Source organism: Myotis brandtii, unplaced genomic scaffold (genome assembly GCF_000412655.1).
Source record: "Myotis brandtii unplaced genomic scaffold, ASM41265v1 scaffold1577, whole genome shotgun sequence".
NCBI classification, from domain to species: Eukaryota; Metazoa; Chordata; class Mammalia; order Chiroptera; family Vespertilionidae; genus Myotis; species Myotis brandtii.
Window position 1 is genome coordinate 512,703 of NW_005355741.1, and position 18,553 is coordinate 531,255.

Consider the following 18,553-nt stretch of genomic DNA (forward strand, 5'->3'; position numbering starts at 1 on the left):
AGGTCTCCCCGAAGGGACCCGTTGTGCACGGCCCCGGTGTCACCCGGACTGCGCCGACCTCGCCAGCCTTCCTGCCCCCGTGTCTGCAGAGGCTCCTTGCCCTCCCAGGACCCGTCCCAGGAGGAGCCGGCGTGTGCTCAGATCAGGGTCCCGACTGTCGGGTGGAAAGGGTCTCTGAATTTAAGTTCTGTAAATCCAGCCCTGTACCCCGTCTCGTCACTTAACCTTTAGTCCCGAGGGCTTGCTCTTTCCCCCCCTCTCCCAAATACAACTTCTAGAGTCTTCTGAGACCCGCACTGCATTCGATTCTATCTTGGAGAGCATTCTTAAGTTAGCGCCTTGAGGCAGTGCGGCTGGAGGTTCAGAGAGGAGGCTTGACACTTTTTCCTCCACCTGCACCAGTTTGAAATGGAAAACGTGAGTTGAAACCAGGTTGGAAACTGACTTTCCACAAGAGGTGGGTTGCAGAATGCAGCCCCCGGGCGCCGTGGCGCGCCTTGGTGATTGGGTGCTGCCCCTGCAGCTGGTGTTACAGCTCACGTGGCGGTCAGGTGCAGGGGCTGCTGGAAGGAGGTCTGATATAATCCAATAGAGCCGTTTTATTGGGTTCTATTAACCTGTGTAACCTTGAGCTAAAGCATGGCAGGAGTTTGGTGTAGGAGCCCACATACCAAGCGGAGTATTGAATTTTAATTAGTGCATTACATGTCTAAAAGTGGGATAGATTCTCCTCAGCTCCCACTTCCTGTTGTTTTATATTTTCCCTAGGATTTTATGTTTAATGAAACAGTTTTAGTATTGAGGGTGGAAAGAGTACCTTTTGATTCATGAAACTTTGACAAACTTGAAAACTGAGTAGGTAAACTCTGAAGTGTGATACTGAGATAAGGTAGGAAAGGGAATTTTTAAGATGGCTTCTTGACACTGTTTTGAAACTGCGTTGACATTTTAATCTTAAGGACCACAGAAGTACAGAGTTTTCTATGTGCAAGGGACTCTGGCAGTTTAATCCAACCCCATTATTTTACAGAAAGAAATTAACCAGAGAAAGTTACTTGAGATTGAAAAGGAGCTGAAGACTTCATGAACTAGATACTTAAGTAGATAATTCAGACCTCCCTCATGGCTATTCCTGTATGAAAATTTGTTTTGATTATGGTATCTTATAAACAGTCAAGTAATTACTAAATTTTTATTTTTCCCTCCCCGGTTTTGAGTAATTGCCTTAATTTATGATTTGTACCCATTAGAAGCAAGTGATACAAATTATTTATAGTTAAGAAATATTTACTTTCTATCAATTGAAATAGTACTTTCCAGTTAGTTTGGATTTAATAATTATGTATTTTTATTTCAAGAATGTTTACTTATCTTATTGATTCTGATAGTCCAGGCATGGGAGATTGGCATTTCAAGAGTCTCAGTGTTGGGTGTCTATAACCTTGATATTAATTAGGAATAAAGGTCCTATACACATGTAGTAACCAGATTCCAGCATCCCCAGCACCATTACTTAGTGGTCCTCAAATGCAGAAGTCCTGAAGCCCTTGCTGGGGTGGGGTGAATTCTTTGCATCTCTCATGCCACAGTGCTTAGTGTAGGCATTTAGCATTTAGTAAATACTTCTTGGCTTGTGTGCACTTTTCCTGGTGGCTTCATGAAAGATGGACCATGTCTTATCTGTGTAGGCCTTGTGTCAAGTGTAGTGGGTACTCTGTAAATGTTTGTGGTCTTGAGTTTAACCAAACTTAAGACCGTAGCCAAGTGTCCTGGAAGTCATCATCATTATATTGTAAACCTGAAATATTTCTGTTTTTTGTGTGTGTTGAGTCAGATACTTTACTAGGCTGAAATCCAGTATTGAAAGATAGCAGGTATCACATATATTAGAAAAATTGCGGCGGGGAAATTTAACATTGAGAATTTTGACCTTTAACATGTTACTGTGACATTGGGAAAGGACACCTTTATTTAATTTTTGGTAGAACACCTTAAGCTAATATACTATGACTTTTCCACTGGAATGAAGTTTGACAACCATGAATTGAATGACCCTAATTGTTACTGTAGGGCCATTTTAAAGCCTTGGTTTTCATCTTATAAGTATATCTTTTTCAGCATAAAGACCTTTGTAAGAAATATGACTTTGGGGTCCTGGCCCTATAGCTCAGTTGGTTAGAGCATCGTCCCCATACACCAAGGTTGAAGGTTCTATCCCAGTCAAGGCACATACAAGAGTCAACCAATTAGTGCATAAATAAATGGAATAACAAATAGATGTTTCTCTCCTGTTTCCCTTATTCATTCTCTCTCTCCCTCTCTCAAAAAACAACAACAAAAACCCAAAAACAACAACAACAAAAAAAACGAAACAAAAAGAAAGATAGAAAGAAAGAAAAGAAACATGACTTTGGGAGCCTGGCTACCTTGGTAAGCTGTCCGGAATTGATATTTTACAGTTTTTGGGGCTGTGCTAGATAGGTCATGCATGCTTCATGTTGGTAATACAGCTAACAACAACAACAAAAAACCCATGCAATGAAACCACTGTATTTTCTTTTTCTCTAAGTCTTATCACCTTTTTCTTTAATAGATCAGAATAACATGTCTTGTTTATTGAAAAAATTGAGGAAAATTGTCAAGCAGCCTTTTTCTTTAATAGATTAGCATGTTTTGTTTATTTAAAAAAATTAACTGAGGACAATTGTCAAGTATTTCTTTTGGAAAGTACCACCACTCCACCCTTTGAATAGCCTTGGCAAGTAATGTTTGGGCAAATGCAGGGCCAATTCCATAGAGCAGTTCCTATTTGAATATGTAGTCATATAAATAATAGCCTTGACAGGAACAACATCTTTGGACTACATGCATTTTTCTTTTCTGCTGACACTATTACTGAAAACAGTTGTACAGTAGAGTAGGATGGTGTTTATAGGGGGCAAATAATTATACATCTAACTTTGCTGGTTCTTATATCAGTTCTAGTCTACCCAGCCTGCCTACTGCCAGTGTTGTCCCTTCTACCCAGTTCTTAAATGGATTTTTAAGACTGAAATACATGAAGATTCCTATCCTTTTCAGGAGGTGGGATATGGAATTATTCTGGTTCTCTGAGCATTTATTGTTCACAGAGGTATGGTATTTCACTTTACCCTTGGCACGTACTCAGTTTGTGAGATTCTCAGTTTTAAAAATACTGTACTTCCATTAGGAATTTTGAACTATATGGCATAAACATCTTAGTGAAGTGTGTGTGGAGCATCTAGAATATATCAACATAGGTTTAGATGGAATTAGGATATAGAATCAGGCAATTAATAAGAAATAGGAAGACTATCTAGTCCTTTTCTCTGACATGGGAAGGTCATTTTTAAGTCATTTAAACAGATGACAGCTTTTTTTTTTTGAGTGTTTATTTTTAAAGGTAACCAGAGAAGCAATTCTACAGCCTTTCTTTAGTAATTGTTAAATAGTCCATAGAATTAATAAGTTGCTCGTGTGGTTCCTTTTTGTATTCCAGATCCCTTGTGGACCTGGAACCTCTTTTAAGCCTGCTTAGAACTCTAACAGCTTGGCCATTTCCCTCTGCTCCTGCCATCCCTACTCCTTTCAGGCAGCTGGAACCTGTTCTTGTCCAGGGCAAAACTTGCAGAGCCAAGATACTGTGTTACTGCCTTCTGGACTGGAGCTCACTTGGATTGATCCCTTATCAGTGGTTCTCAACCTTCCTAATGTCGCGACCCTTTAAGACAGTTCCTCATGTTGTGGTGACCCCCAACCATAAAATTATTTCTGTTGCTACTTCATAACTGTAATTTTGCTACTGTTATGAATCGTAATGTAAATATCTGATATGCAGGATGTATTTTTATTGTTACAGATTGAACATAAAGCATAGTGATTCATCACAAAAACAATATGTAATTATATATATGTTTTCCGATGGTCTTAGGCGACCCCTGTGAAAGGGTCGTTCGACCCCTAAAGGGGTCGCGACCCACAGGTTGAGAACCGCTGCCTTAGATACTGGAAACAGGCCAGCTAACTGATAGCTGGGCTCTTTGGCTGTAACAATTTGAGCTCTTTTGAAGGGTTAATTTTTTATTTGCAGCAGGTACTCTACACCCTGGACTCATGCACTCATTACTTTGACCCTTTTCCTGACTACCTTGCTATTGGGTTCTCTTCTGCCTTCTTAGCTCAGTCACTTAATGGGTGATTTTCATTCAGTTTCAAAGGTAGCTAGTTATTTTCAAATGCTTGTCTTTCTACCTTTGTCTTCTCTTAGTTTTGAGCTTTTAATTGACTAAATACCTAGACTGTGTGTACCATGCCTATTGGGACCAGTTCTGTGCTGTTTGTGGCAGTGTCCTCAGTACTCAGTACAGTGCTTGGCACATAGTAGGTGATAAATACATAACTGATTAGATATAAGTTCATCCTAACAGTAAATCTGTGATTAGTATGGAAAATTAGTGTTCATATAGGAATTTAGAATTCATACAAGAAGTTTAGGCATTTCATCATTAGTACTAGAGAGTCTATGTCTGAAATTATAAGCACATTCTTATAAAAAAGCTTCGTTAGTCATCTGACAGGGAATTTATTTAAGAAGAAAAGATATACTAGTAATTTTCACCATGTATTGTTAGGTGTTACATGTTTCAATTTTTCTTGAGTTTTATTAATATGTTATATATTATTTTATATTTCTTACACGTAGAAGTTTTATGGCACTATAAAAAAGTGAGCTTAATGGCCCTATTTTTGTAGATTAGTAATTATATACTAAAAAGTAAATTCTCATTAAAAGGCCCTTAAATGCCTGCTCATAAAAAGGAGAGACCACTTTGATTTTGTTCTCCATACAATCCCAATTATTGTATTGAGGCAAGTCATCAAACTCTTTAGTAGTCTAAACCTTTAATTCGGTTTCAGAACAGTAGTCATGTATTGAATATCCAAATTACCATGTCTTTAACAAGTAGTGCAAACACTGTATATTAAAAAAGTAATGACCATAACTTTTCTTGTGGAATTTCTTGGGCTAATTTTTTAAAGAGGACTTTTGAACTAAATTTCCCATGAAGGCCAAAAATCTCATACTTTTAATGATAGTGCAGTTTGCGTGTATGTGTAGAAGAGGGGGTGGTAATTTTTATAGTGGTATTTTTAAGTGCACAGTTTACTAATTATGTTGAGGGTAAACACTTTCAACTCTAAAAGGAAAACTTCAATTATCTGAATGAAATGAGGTACATGAAATTAATTCAGATAAGTGGGGGAATCCTTAGTGTAAATGATGCATGTCAAGGGACATGACCTCAATCATGATTTTTTTTTCTATATATCAGCTGCTTTTACATTAAGAGATTGTGATTCTTTTTGGTCATGCTAGGAATCATTGATGGGAGGAAGTAAAGTTTGTTCAGTAGTTTGGTTTTTTTTCTTTTGCCACAGAGGGAATCCAGAATGTGGTATTCTGTGACAAGCATAATTGCTCATCTCTTGCTTGTTCTGCCTGCCCTTTTAGGTGGTATACCACAGCCTTCCATTTTGTCACCTTCCTGTCAAATGTCAAATGTGTGTGGGGACTCCTTGAGAATACAGTTTATTTGAAATAGAAGCTATACTCCTGTCCAAACTCAAGATGTTTATACTTCCTATAAGTTGACTTACAGCAAAGTGTAAGGGTGAATTGAGCTGTAAAAACTTTGATTTCTCCCTTGACCCCCTTAGGGTTTAATAGTAAGCAGCATCTTTGCAATGTACACCCTTAAAATAGAAACAAATATTGGGACATAACCCCTGACCTTTACAGATCCTAACTTGAAATGAAAATTTTACTGATTGATTAGAGTTTAAGGAAGTTTTAGGAAGATGATTTTTGCTGCCATTCACTAATGCTTGCAGCATTCCAGGGCCCCTGGCATCTGAAGGCTGTTCTGTAATTTGCAGGCAGCCCTGTAGCTGAGATGACAGATTCCTTCAGGAATCTGTTTTGTTTTTAAAGGGAGGTGAGATTATCTGAGCCCCAGAGATGTGTACTGACACCCCTGAGGTGAATTTTGCTTCTTTTATTCAACATTACCTATAGATGCTTTTCTTAAAGAGAATATTGCTCTTAACAGAGCTCCTGTTTCAGCAGGCACCAGCTTCCTTTTTACCTCTTGGTCTTTGAGATATGAAATGATTTATATCTTGATTGCCTTGGGTGGAGTGGCTGTGTTATCAGCAAGCTTTGTATCCAGACCTCTTGAACAAATCCTAGGTCATTGCCTGAGGCCTTCTTAAATATATGCAGGCTGTGAGATTGAAGATTTTAGGCTTTAGGGTCAGTCCAAACTGATTTTGACTCTGCTCTTCATGAATGGCTTGTCTTGGGGGAAGTTAGTGCTCTGGTTTCAGTTTCCTCATCTGTAATGTTGGCATAATATCACTGGGTATATTGAAGTTTTTTGTTTGTTTGTTTGTTAATCCTTATCCTGGGTTATTTTCATTGATTTTTTTTTTTTTTTTTTAGAGGGGGGGGAGGGGGGGGAAGGAGGGGGGAAAGGGAAAAAGGAAGGGGGGGGGGAAGGGGGGGGAGGGGGGGGAAGGAGGGGGGAAAGGGAAAAAGGAAGGGGGGGGGGAAGGGGGGGGAGGGGGGGGAAGGGGGGGGAGGGGGGGGAAGGGGGGGGGAAATGGAAAAAGGAAGGAGGGAGGGAAGGAGAGAGAGAAACATCAATGTGAGAGAGACACATTGATTGGTTGCCTCCCACACTCACCCTGAACGGGGTGGGGATCAAACCTGCAACTCTGGTAGGTGCCCTTGTTGACTGGGAAACCCGAGACCCCTTGGTGCCAGGGACCGATGCCCTAACCACTTAGCAACACGGGCCAGCCTGTATTGAGTGTTTTTAAGAGTGAGTAATCTTAGTTGCATTGATTTATTGTTATACACAGATAAGTGTTTAAAATGTGAAGTAATGAGCTATTTACGTAGGTCATTGACTGTTTTATAAAGAAGTAGGTTTTGTTCATTTGATGATAGAGATAATCAGATTAATTAAATCTTTTAAAATAGGGATCTTGCTCAGATGATTTATAACTATGTGAGACTCTTGCAACCATCAATCTGTTTTTATACAAAGGATATACTGATGGGGTGGTATAGAGAGGCAGAGTATGTAGTGTTCTCATAGGAGTAAGGCAGACTTGGATTTGTATATAGATGATCCAACACTTGGATTACCTTGGACAGGGTACTTTATTTTTTGATTCAGATTATCATCTGTAAAATGGGTAATATGAGTATAAAGAATGGTAAAGGGTAAAAAAGGATAATAGAAGGGTTGTTGTAAAGACAAGAGATGAGGTATACAAAATACTTAATAACTGAATCCATAAATACCAATAGTTATTGTGATCCTGGACAAGTGACTTCCCCTCTTTTCACCTTAGGTTTTCTTATCTTATATAAGCATAAATATATCAGAGAACTAATAGAGTTATTTTGAGGATTAAATGAGATAATGCTTATAAGTGCTCATTAAATATTAAATTCTATTCTTATTTGTATTAATTCAGTTTAGAATAAATTGAACCAATTTTGGGTTAAAATGAAAGAATTTAACAGCTATTTAATGTATTTCTTATGTTGGGGGATATTTAGTATGGATTTAGGATGGCAACTTATTCATAGCTTTTAGTGTTTTCTTAAAACAATAGTTCTCAAATTATGTCCATCCATACCTGTGGAGGTTGGATGATAACTGAAACTATTTTTTAAAAAATATTTTTTATTGATTTCAGAGAGGAAGGAGAGGAAGAGAGAGATAGAAACATCAATGATGAGAGAGAATCATTGATCTGCCGCCTCCTGCACAGCCCTTATTGAGGATGAGCCCGCAACCTGGGCATGTACCCTTGACTGGAATCAAACCCAGGACCCTTCAGTCCACAGACCGACACCCTATCCACTGAGCCAAGCTGGCCAGGGTTGAAACTTTTTTCATAGTGATACTAACTCTTTGCCTTTTTCACTGCTTTGACATTGATCCTGATGATAGTACAGCAATGGTGGGTAAAACTGTGGGCATTTTAGTAGATATTAAATGGCAGTGGCACCAAAGTATGTTAGTATTCATTGTATTCTTCACTGCCATGCATTCACAGTTTTTAAAAAAGCTAATTTTACTTAAGAATACCCTTGATGAAGCAGTAAAAATTAACTTTATTAAATCTTGATCACTGAGTACACTGTTTTAATATTCCGTATGATGAGATAGAAAATACGCAAAAAGCACTTCTGCAATCCTGAGTACATTGGTTTTCTTAAGGAAAACTCTTAAGTGATTTTTTTGAGTTGCTAGCTGAACTAGCCGTATTTTTCATGAAACATCATTTTTACTTGAAAGAATGACTACCAGACAAACTGATTATTTAGAGTTAGATATTTGGCAGTCATTTTCTTGAAAATGAACAAAGTGAGACTGCTCTTCAGGGAAAACAATTGACAGTATTTGTTGCCAATGATAAAATTTGATCTTAGAAGTGAAAATTAAAATTTTGGTTAACTTGTATCACCTGCTCTGCTCTCATCAGCTTTTCAATATATAAAGGTTTTCCTGATGGGATGGATAGTGATATTAATGAATGTAAGTTTTTGCTATGAAATTAATTATGTCATGATTTGGAATATCTTTATAACTCAATGAACTGATATTTAAAAAGTGATCATTGTTACAAAATTATGGGAAAAGACCCTTATAAAAGCAAGTAACAATACAAAATGTTCATGTGATATTAGATTTCATATTATAGCTAACTTTAACTGCTGCTTGTCAGGTTTTGGTGTAGTATCAAAAAAATCCACAGTTATCTGAAAAGGCTATTAATAGTAACATGTACTTTTTTTTCTCAGTACTTGTTTGTGTAGAGCTTTTTTCCCCACATAGTTCAAGCAAAACAGTATATCACAACAGATAGAATGTGGAAGTAGATACGAAAATCCAGTTGTCTTCTACTAACTAGACCTGAAAGAAATTTGCAAAAGTTGTGAAACAATATCACTTTTGTCACTAAGCTTTTTTTTTTTTGTTTAGGAAATTTTTCATAAAATGTTATTTGTCATATTAAATATGTTATTAAAATTTTAACATGAATTAATAAATAGTTAAAAATTTCTCATTTAATTTTTAATATGGTAAATATTGGTAATTATAACTCACATTAACAAAAGCTCTTGGGAGTCCTGAATTTTGAGAACACAAAGGAGTCCTGATACTACAAAGTTTTTGAATTGTTTTTTTATTTTTATTTTTTATTTTTTTTAGGGAAAGAGGCTAGATTCATCAAATGGGAAAAATTCTAAACTTTAATCTGTTGCGTATTTATTTGAAATATGGAGTACATGCCTCTAGTTTCTTTTCTTGGTTGCAAGGACATGTCACTGACCTTCTAAATCTATATTATTACCCAAATGGGCAGAAGATTCCTGTATTTGTTTTAAAGATTTTTATTTCTATTTAAGATTGATAGGGTTGCTATCCGGAACTGAGATTTGGTTAATGGTTGTTATTCCAATCAGCACATTCATTCTTGATACCATTCTTGGTTGTGAGCTATTCATGCAGTTTTCTGAGCTGTTTAGCAAGGCAAGCTATTTTAGGGTTGTGGTGAAATTTCACTTTGCTGAAAATGAACTACCATTTTCTCTGAAGTCTTTACACTAGGCTTAATCTGTCTGCTGTTAGAGTCTTCCTGCTATTCATAGTGATTTTCTAGTCAGTTTACAACTTATGAATGTATTTGTGAATTAGTTGTTTGCAACAGTATATGAATTATGGATGGGTTCTATAGTGCCATTAATAGTATGGACATAGTCTCATTGTGGACTGTTAACATCTTCCTGTCAAGAATTTTAACTCCTAGAAATCTGGTCAAATACATTTATCCATTGCAGTCCCATGGTGGCAAGAAACTCCCCTCTCCCCTTACAATAGAAAGAGGAGTGTTAAAGTTTTAATAAAATCAAGAGATACCTAATTCTAAAGCTATGCTCAAGAGACACAGGTATCTTAGGCACCCCAAGTGGGTAGAGGATGGTGGGGAACACTCTCAGAGCAGGTATGTTTGGTATATTTAGCAATGGTTGGGGAAAAAAGAAAAGGTATTCTCCTTGGAGGTGATATATTCTCTTTTGGGGCAGTTGTTAAAAAGTAAAAGATATCTTAAGATGGGTAGTCCTAGGTTGGGAAATTCATCTATATAGGGTTCTGTTTTATTGTTCTCTTATGTGTGGGTATTGTATGAGCTGAGCTCAAGAAACAGAATGACAGGACTATTGGGAAGGTTGACCTTACAGATTTATGGGTCAGAGCTTGAATATAGAAGGAAATCGATCAACTCCAGGGGCAGTCATGATCAGGAAGAGTAGTGGAGGCCAGGGGAGTGTTGGAATATGCAAATTGTTCATAAGGGTCCCAAACAAATTCACCTCACAGGTGATAGCTGGCACAGTTCAGTCCAAGAATGCTGTGATTCAGCCTACTGTTCTAGAGTCTTTAGCAGGAAATAAAGACTTTTAAGACTGGCATCCAGTATAGGAAGCCTATACAGCAGAAATACAGAATCAGGAGGACTAGGGGGACACAGAAGAGGCCAACATTGGAGAATTAGACTTTGACCTGACGCTGAGCTCTTTGCCTTCTTTCTGCCCACGGGCAATATTTACCCCTTGGATTGAGGCAAGGCTGAGTTAAAGTAGAAAGTAAAGTGATTATAGTTGTCTGCTGGAGTGACAGGCCTACCCAAGAAATACAGCAATGTGTTGCTTACATTCTGAGAAGTTGGGATACATTCTGAGAAATGACTTGTTAGGCAATTCTATTGTTGTGTGAACATCATAGAGTGCACTTGTACAAACCTAGGTGGTATAGCCTACTTACACACCTAGGCTCTATGGTCTAGTCCAGTGGTCGGCAAACTGGCTCGTGAGCCACATGCGGCTCTTTGGCCCCTTGAGTGTGGCTCTTCCACAAAATACCTACTTCTGCGCATGGGCCACGAAGTTTCAATCACACTGTACGTGTGCGCCCGCACGTGGTATTTTGTGGAAGAGCCACACTCAAGGTGCCAAAGAGCCGCATGTGGCTCGCGAGCCGCAGTTTGCCAACCACTGGTCTAGTCTATTGCTCCTAAGCTACAAGCTTGTATAGCATGTTATTGTACTGAACACTGTAAGCATTTGTAATATAGTGGGAAGTACTTGTGCATAAACATATCTAAACAAATGATACAGTAAAAATATCATCCTATCTAATAAAGACATAATATGCAAATTGGCCGTCACTTTACGAAAAGATGGCGGTGCCCACAGCCAATAAGAAGGGAATATGCAAATTGACATGACAAAGATGGCAGTGGCTGGGCTGGGACGCAGGCGTTCCACCTCTCCCCGGCCGCTCCCGGCCTCTGGGCAGTGCCCACGATGCAGCCGGGGTGGGGTGAGATGCTTGCTATGAGGGGGGGCGGGGGATGGAGGGAGCTAAAGGAGGGTGGCAGGGCCGGAGCGAAGGCGGGAGGCCGCTCTGGCCCAGAGCGAAGTTGGAAGGCGGCAGCCAGAGTGAAGGCCTGGGTCCTGGGTGCCGGAGGGAAGCCGGTGCCGGCAGCCAGGGGAAGGAAGGCCTGTTCTTGCACGAATCTTCGTGCATCGAGCCTCTAGTATAAAAGATAAAAAGTGGTATACCTAATAGGACACTTACCATGAATGGAGGTTGTAGGACTAGAACAGGGATGGGCAAACTTTTTGACTCGAGGGCCACAATGGGTTCTTAAACTGGACCGGAGGGCCGGAACAAAAGCATGGATGGAGTGTTTGTGTGAACTAATATAAATTCAAAGTAAACATCATTACATAAAAGGGTACGGTCTTTTTTTTTTTAGTTTTATTCATTTCAAACGGGCCGGATCCGGCCCGTGGGCCGTAGTTTGCCCACGGCTGGACTAGAAGTTACTTTGGATGAGTCATTGAGTGAGTGGTGAGTGAATGTGAAGGCTTAAGATATTACTGTACACTACTGTAGACTTTATAAACACTGCACACTAAATTTATTAAGAATATTTCTCTTTTCAATAATAAATTAACCTTCGCTTACTATAACTTTTTAACATAAACTTTTATTTATTTTTAAATATGTTTACATTTTTATTGATTTTTAGATAGAGAGGAAGGGAAAGGGAGAGATAGAAACATCAATGAGAGAGAGACATCCATCGGTTGCCTCCTGCACAACCCCTACTGGGGATTAGGCCAGCAACCAGGGCGTGTGCCCTAACTTGGAATCGAACTTGGGATCTCTTGTCTATGGGACGATGTTCAGTCCACTGAGTCACACCAGCCAGTTTAAGTTACAAACTTTTAAATTTTAACTTTTTTACTCTTTTGTAATAACAGCCTAAAACACAAAAATAAAGTTATACAAATATATTTTCTTTATATCCTTATTTTATAAGCTTTATATTTAACATTTTTTATTTTGATTCTTTACTTTTTAAGCATTTTTGTTAAAAACTAACACACACACACACATTAGCCTAGACCTACACAGTGTCAGGATCATCTGTATCACTACTTTTTACCTCCACATCTTGTCCCACTGGGAAGTCTTCAGGGTCAGTAGCAGGCATGGAGCTGTCATCTCCTTTAACAATGCTTGCTTCAGCTCCAGAAAGACCTGCCTGAGTTCTTTAAAAAAAAAAAAAAAAATTAAAAAATATATATTTTAATTGATTTTAGAGAGGAAGGGAGAGGGAGAGAGAGAAACATCAATGATAAGACTCACTGATGGGCTGCCTCTTGCACACCTCCTACTGGGGATGGAGCCTGCAACCTGGTTATTTGCCCTAACTGGGAATCGAACCATGACCTCCTGGTTCATAGGTCGACACTCAACCACTGAGCCATGCCAGCCAGGCTGGTTTCTTCTTGAGGAGGTGTCCCTCTTTTCAGAAGTATATTCATATTTGTTTGCTTGATTTTTTTTCTTTTTTAAAATCATACATTCACTTGTAAGGAGCTAATGTACCAAAAACATTTCCTCTGTATTAGTGAAACAATTCAGTGTTGAGATCCATGTTTTCAAACTTTTGAGGAGCTCATTGGTCTATAAGAGTTTCTGCTAAACCCTTCACTATGGATTTTCTTTGGGTTTCTTCTTATGGGATCATTATATATGCAGTTGGTTGTTGGCCAAAACGTCATTATGTAGCGCATGACTGTGTTAAATGATTGAATAGAAGTAAACGGGAACAACTGGGTTCCATATGCAAGAGACACTAGGTATCATATTATCTACCCACTAAATATCCTGTAGGCCAGGGGTCAGCAAACTTCTTTAAAGTACCAGATAGTAAATATTTTGGCATTTATGGGTCACACAGTCTCTACTGCACCTGCTTAAGTCTGCCATTGTAGCATGAAAGCAGCCATAGAAAAATATGAAAATGAGTAAGTAGCCATGTTCTTATAAAACCTTATTTTTGGAGACTGAAATTTGTATTTCATGTAATTTTCACAGGTCACTAATTTTCATATTAGTCTTCTAAAAACTTTTCAAAAGTTTTAAAACTTTTTTTTTAATAGAAAATTTATTCTTAGGTCGTGGTATACCTAATAGGGCACTTATATCCTGTGGGATCTAGTTTACTGACCCCTGTTTTAGGCAAATAAATGACTATAGTTATGAGGCAGAAAGCTTTGCATTACTGAAATAGTTGTTCTCCAGGACAACGCTGTTGGTGACACTGTCTTGTTTTATAGGTGACACAGATGATAAAAATCCGTTCAAGAATTTATATGTGACATCTGCAGCAGGTTCAGATCTCTCAGCTATAAGACAAACTGGATACTTCGTAAAGATTTTCATCTGTTATGCACAGAGAGCCAAAATCCGTTACTGAAATTGTCTGGGTGAGCTGCCTGCTGGGTCCAGTGATGCACTAGTAGACAAAGAAGTTGAAAAAGAAGGCTGACTGGATGACTGGCAGAATGTGACACCAATATGGCATCAAGAAGCCCTACTATGAGTCCAAGGACTTTGACTATGACTAAATAAAAATGACTTCTTTTTTGGTGGGGTGGGGGTGAGGGTGGTTGAAGTAAATTTGATATTTACTTGGGGAATGTGTAATGTATTCTCATTCCATAGTGATATATGGTAATTGCCTTGGTAATCAATCTTTAAAGTTCATATATATATATATTGAAGTTATGTAGTTATACTTTTTATTATTGGGTTCTCTTACCACAAAGTAAATACTGTAAAGACAAACATTTGCTTAACTTAAAAATGTTAACCTAAAAAGATTGATTTAAGGACTATGATTTTCACATAGAAATTTTCACTTAGGGCATTTTATTTATAAAAAGTTACTGTACCCCGAACTTTCTAGGAAAACATCCTTTTCTGTAGTTTCTTGAAAGTCAGTAGGAAATCATACTGTACAGTATTAATATAGAACAGTTAATAAATTAATAACCATTAAAAATAACTAATAACTTCAGATCTATTAACTAAATTTACTTAAAATAATTTAAGGAGTGGGTGTGAACTGGAAATAAACCTATGTATTTACTAAAATTATTGAATCACAAGAAAACTAGAACATCAAAGTATTCTCTAAACCAAATCAGTATTTTATTTGGTTAGAGTCCCTGCTTTTGGCATCCATCTATTTAGATCACTTATAGAGGCTTTGAAAGCAGTTCTGGGAAATGAGGTGGGTAGATTTTCTCAAAGTTGATTCCCATTTATTTCCTCAGTGAATCTTGAACATTTTTTTCTTCTTAGTATTCAAGAAAAACTCTGTCAGTCCAGGATATAAAACATGGGTTACATTATATATAGTTTACACAGTTTATTTACAAACAGAAAAAGATTCCCTCTTGACTTACCTTGAAATCTTTATTCAAGGCCTGTACCATTCAATTTGTCAGCGTGCTGCTGCCACTACAGCTCGCTTTTGGTCAGAATGCAGTGAAGCTAACATAGCCATTCTGCTGGGAAAAGAGTTCCCGGTTGCTGAAGAGTGGAAGTTACACACATCTCATTTACAAGTCAGATCAGAGATCAGAATCATACAATAGCTTTATATGGAATTGATTTCATTTCATGGTTTTTAAGCTATGTTTTTCATTGAAGCAATGCCTATAACTAAAAGACAGGTGTGTTGTAGCATTTGAATGCCTTAAATTCTTTTGAATCTGGAATAAAGGGATGTTTAGATCCTAAAACTCAGGGATTTTGAAATGAAATGCTCTGTCATTCATTGATTGTGCCATAATTGAACTGCCCTGCAGATTTTTATTTGGGATTATTGTAATTAATATTTGGAAAACTTTACCATTTTCAAATATAAGTTATTTTAGGAAAGACTGTGTGTGTGTTCGTGTGTGCGTGTTCTTAAATGAAGCAGCAAACACCATTTTACCTTGTAAATAGGCTTTACTTAATAAGAAATATATGCATTTAACATTGATAGGCATTTAAACCAGGAATTACGTTGTGGTTTTCTGGGGAGAGGACATAAAATAGAGCACTTTATAGTTTGCCACTATTATTTTTTCTTAAAGTAAACCTTTTAAAAAATATTGCATAAAGAAGAATGCTTAAATATAACAATTAGTTGCCAGTATTCTTATTTTTCTTGTTCTTACTGAAATTGAGAAGATATAAAAATGGATATGGAAAACGAGCTCCCTGCAGCAAGGAAGTGCTATTTATTGGAATTTGAAAACATAGTTGCAGGAAAGCATCTGAGTTAATCTTTTAGATAATTGATTTGAGTGTAACCAGGAGAAGAAAATCCAGGTGTTTCAAACAAGTTTTGTATCAGTAGTCAAAACATTTAGTTTTATCCTTTCTCATTCCGACCACGTGGTGAGGTTTCATTAGTTGATTTCTAGTATGACAAATCATTAGGATTTAGACAGTTCTTGACAATTCATCAGTTACACCTTTTTGTCCACTCTATTTTACATAGGACTTGTTTAGTTCTATTTATAGGACACGAGAAAGGTAGTGATCCTGACTTTTATGGACTTCAAAAAAGACTTTTGAATAAAGATTAATGTAAAGTAAGGATGTAGTAGGCATACTGTGTTTATTTTAGTAAAGCAGTGACAGTTTAGGTGGTTCCTTCCTTCACTGCTTTTCCCCCTAACTTCATAACCACTGGTTGAAGCTGCTTTTTCTTACAGCGAGTGGGAAGTAATTTTGTGAATGGAGAAAGCGAGTCTATTGTAGACATTGGAAAATGAGTGGAATGTAAAAGGGAGAGTAGGATTATAAATGGCAGTATGATCATACATGAGCACTCTTATTTTGGATTGATAAGGGTGCTAGAGTGAGGATATCAGTGGAATGCAGTGGTTTATTATTACCAAGTACTATTTATTGAAAGCATCCTATATACTAGACATTGAGTAAAACACCTTGCGTAAGTTACTTCTAACTCTTCCCACACCTTGAAAGCAGATAAAATTACCTCAATTTCCTGATGAAACTAGAAGCTAAGTGGTATACCCAAGGTTTCAGAGGAAGAAGATAGTCCCTACAGCTTGTGGCTGATTTTTATGCAGTGACCTTTACTCTCCAGTGATTGATAAATGAATAAATAAATAAAAATGTGAAAGGCCAGTATACATTATAGGAAAATTTTTAAGATGATGGCTTTTAATATGAATGACTTCATGTTGGTGTTATAGAAGGATGTGGGCCTATTGATATATTTGCGATTATTATATCTAGACTCTAGAATTCTTCCACTGTCGTTTGTGTTGCCTTTGATATTAATATAGTATTTCACAGCTGTATTTTCAAATATAATTGATGCCACCATACAAAAGTCTTATAGGAAGGGTCCGTGATGATGAGCTACTACAGCAACTTATATGCAGTAGATCAAGAGCTGAATTGGATTCAGCTCCAAACAGCATATGTAGAAAAAGTTCTTGGAAGTAGTCTTCAATAGCCAAAGGAGACTACCTAACAGTTTGAGGTACAGGAATAATAATGGTGGATAACGGTGTCATAAAGCCCATTAAAATGAGAACTGAATGTTTACAGGCTTTCACAAGCAGACAAAAGATCATCCCTTAGAAAGGATACATTCAGTCATGTGGTTAGGAATAGAGCCTTAGCATTTTTAAATGTAAAAGATAATTGTGTAATAAGGCTTTGGAGTCAAATGACCCAATTATGTTTTTTAAGATTTAGAATGAAATCATAAGGGATCTTTGGCTTTATCATTCACTGGTCCCATGGAGGAGTGAAGTTAAAAAAGAGGCAGCGCCCTAACAGGTTTGGTTCAGTGGATAGGGCGTCAGCCTGAGGTCTGAAGGGTCCTCGGTTTGATTCTGGTGGAGGGCATGTAGGTTGGTTGCGGGCTCAGTCCCCAGTAGGGGGCGTGCATGAGGCAGCTGATCGATGTTTCTCTCTCATTGATGTTTCTAACCATCTCCCTTCCTCTCTGTAAAAATCAATAAAATATATTTAAAAAAAAAGTCAGTGTGGTAAAGTAGCCTAAATGTGAGCAGCATCTTAGTGAGGAATGTTGGAACAAAGACAGGAACACAATAACTGAAATTGTTCAATTCAAAATGTTAGAAAAAAATGTTAATTGCTTGAAATTGAAAATATAGAAAAAAAATAGCAAATAGGTTATAGGCAAACAAGGCAGTTGGACAAAGGGTAAGAAGTAAGGAGCGTTTATTCAAGAGTGAAGTAGTTGTGTGATATTCCTAGATAGAATTTTTACTCAAAAAAGGAGAAAACTTGGGACGAGAGATCAGGAAAAGTGATTTAGAAATCGGTGTCACTGAAATAGGGTAGTATGCTCCTCAAAGACTGCTAGTAGGCAGAGAAAATATTGACATGAAGTTGTTGTCTTCATATTTTATGGTAGTCAAAAGTAACCACCTATTTTAGAAAAGACAGGCTGGTTATTCCTGTCCATTCTGTGAACTGATTATTTCTGTTCATTTTATTTTACTATAGGCTAAAATTAGCCTTGTATCCTTGTGACATTGGGTAAACACTTTTAGACTTGGGCTTGTGTTTTAGAATATGATTTAGCTTATTTTAAGTTTATTATGATTGTTACCAATATATATTCAGCTTTTGGCAAGAGATTACACTTTGTGTTAACTGGGTATCCATAATATCCATAAAGAAGATATCAAATGAATTTTTTAAAAAATATATTTTTATTGATTTCACGAGAGGAAGGAAGAGGGAGAGAGAGATAGAAACATCAATGATGAGAGAGAATCATTGATCGGCTGCCTCCTGCACGCCCCACACTGGGGATCAAGCCCACAACCCCGGCATGTGCCCTGACCGGGAATCAAACCGAGACCTCCTGGTTCATAGGTCGATGCTCAACCACTGAGTCATGCTGGTGGGGCAGATGTAAATCAGTTTTATTGGTTGTAATTTATATATTAAAAATCCAGTTAATTAATTTTGACGTGTGTAGATCCATGTAACTGTTCACATTCAAGAAATTG

At 37.5% G+C, this 18,553-nt stretch overlaps 1 long non-coding RNA gene across 2 annotated transcripts; it reads left to right on the plus strand.

Moving 5' to 3' along the window:
- Window positions 1-6: 6 nt before the first annotated feature.
- LOC106725374 lies at window positions 7-18,234 on the plus strand. 2 transcript variants are annotated; one of them, XR_001361259.1, is made up of 4 exons: window positions 7-417; window positions 1,031-1,100; window positions 2,380-2,430; window positions 13,805-18,234. It is a non-coding gene; the product is annotated as an uncharacterized LOC106725374 (long non-coding RNA). The 2 variants fall into 2 exon arrangements; XR_001361260.1 differs by lacking the exon at window positions 2,380-2,430.
- Window positions 18,235-18,553: the final 319 nt, after the last annotated feature.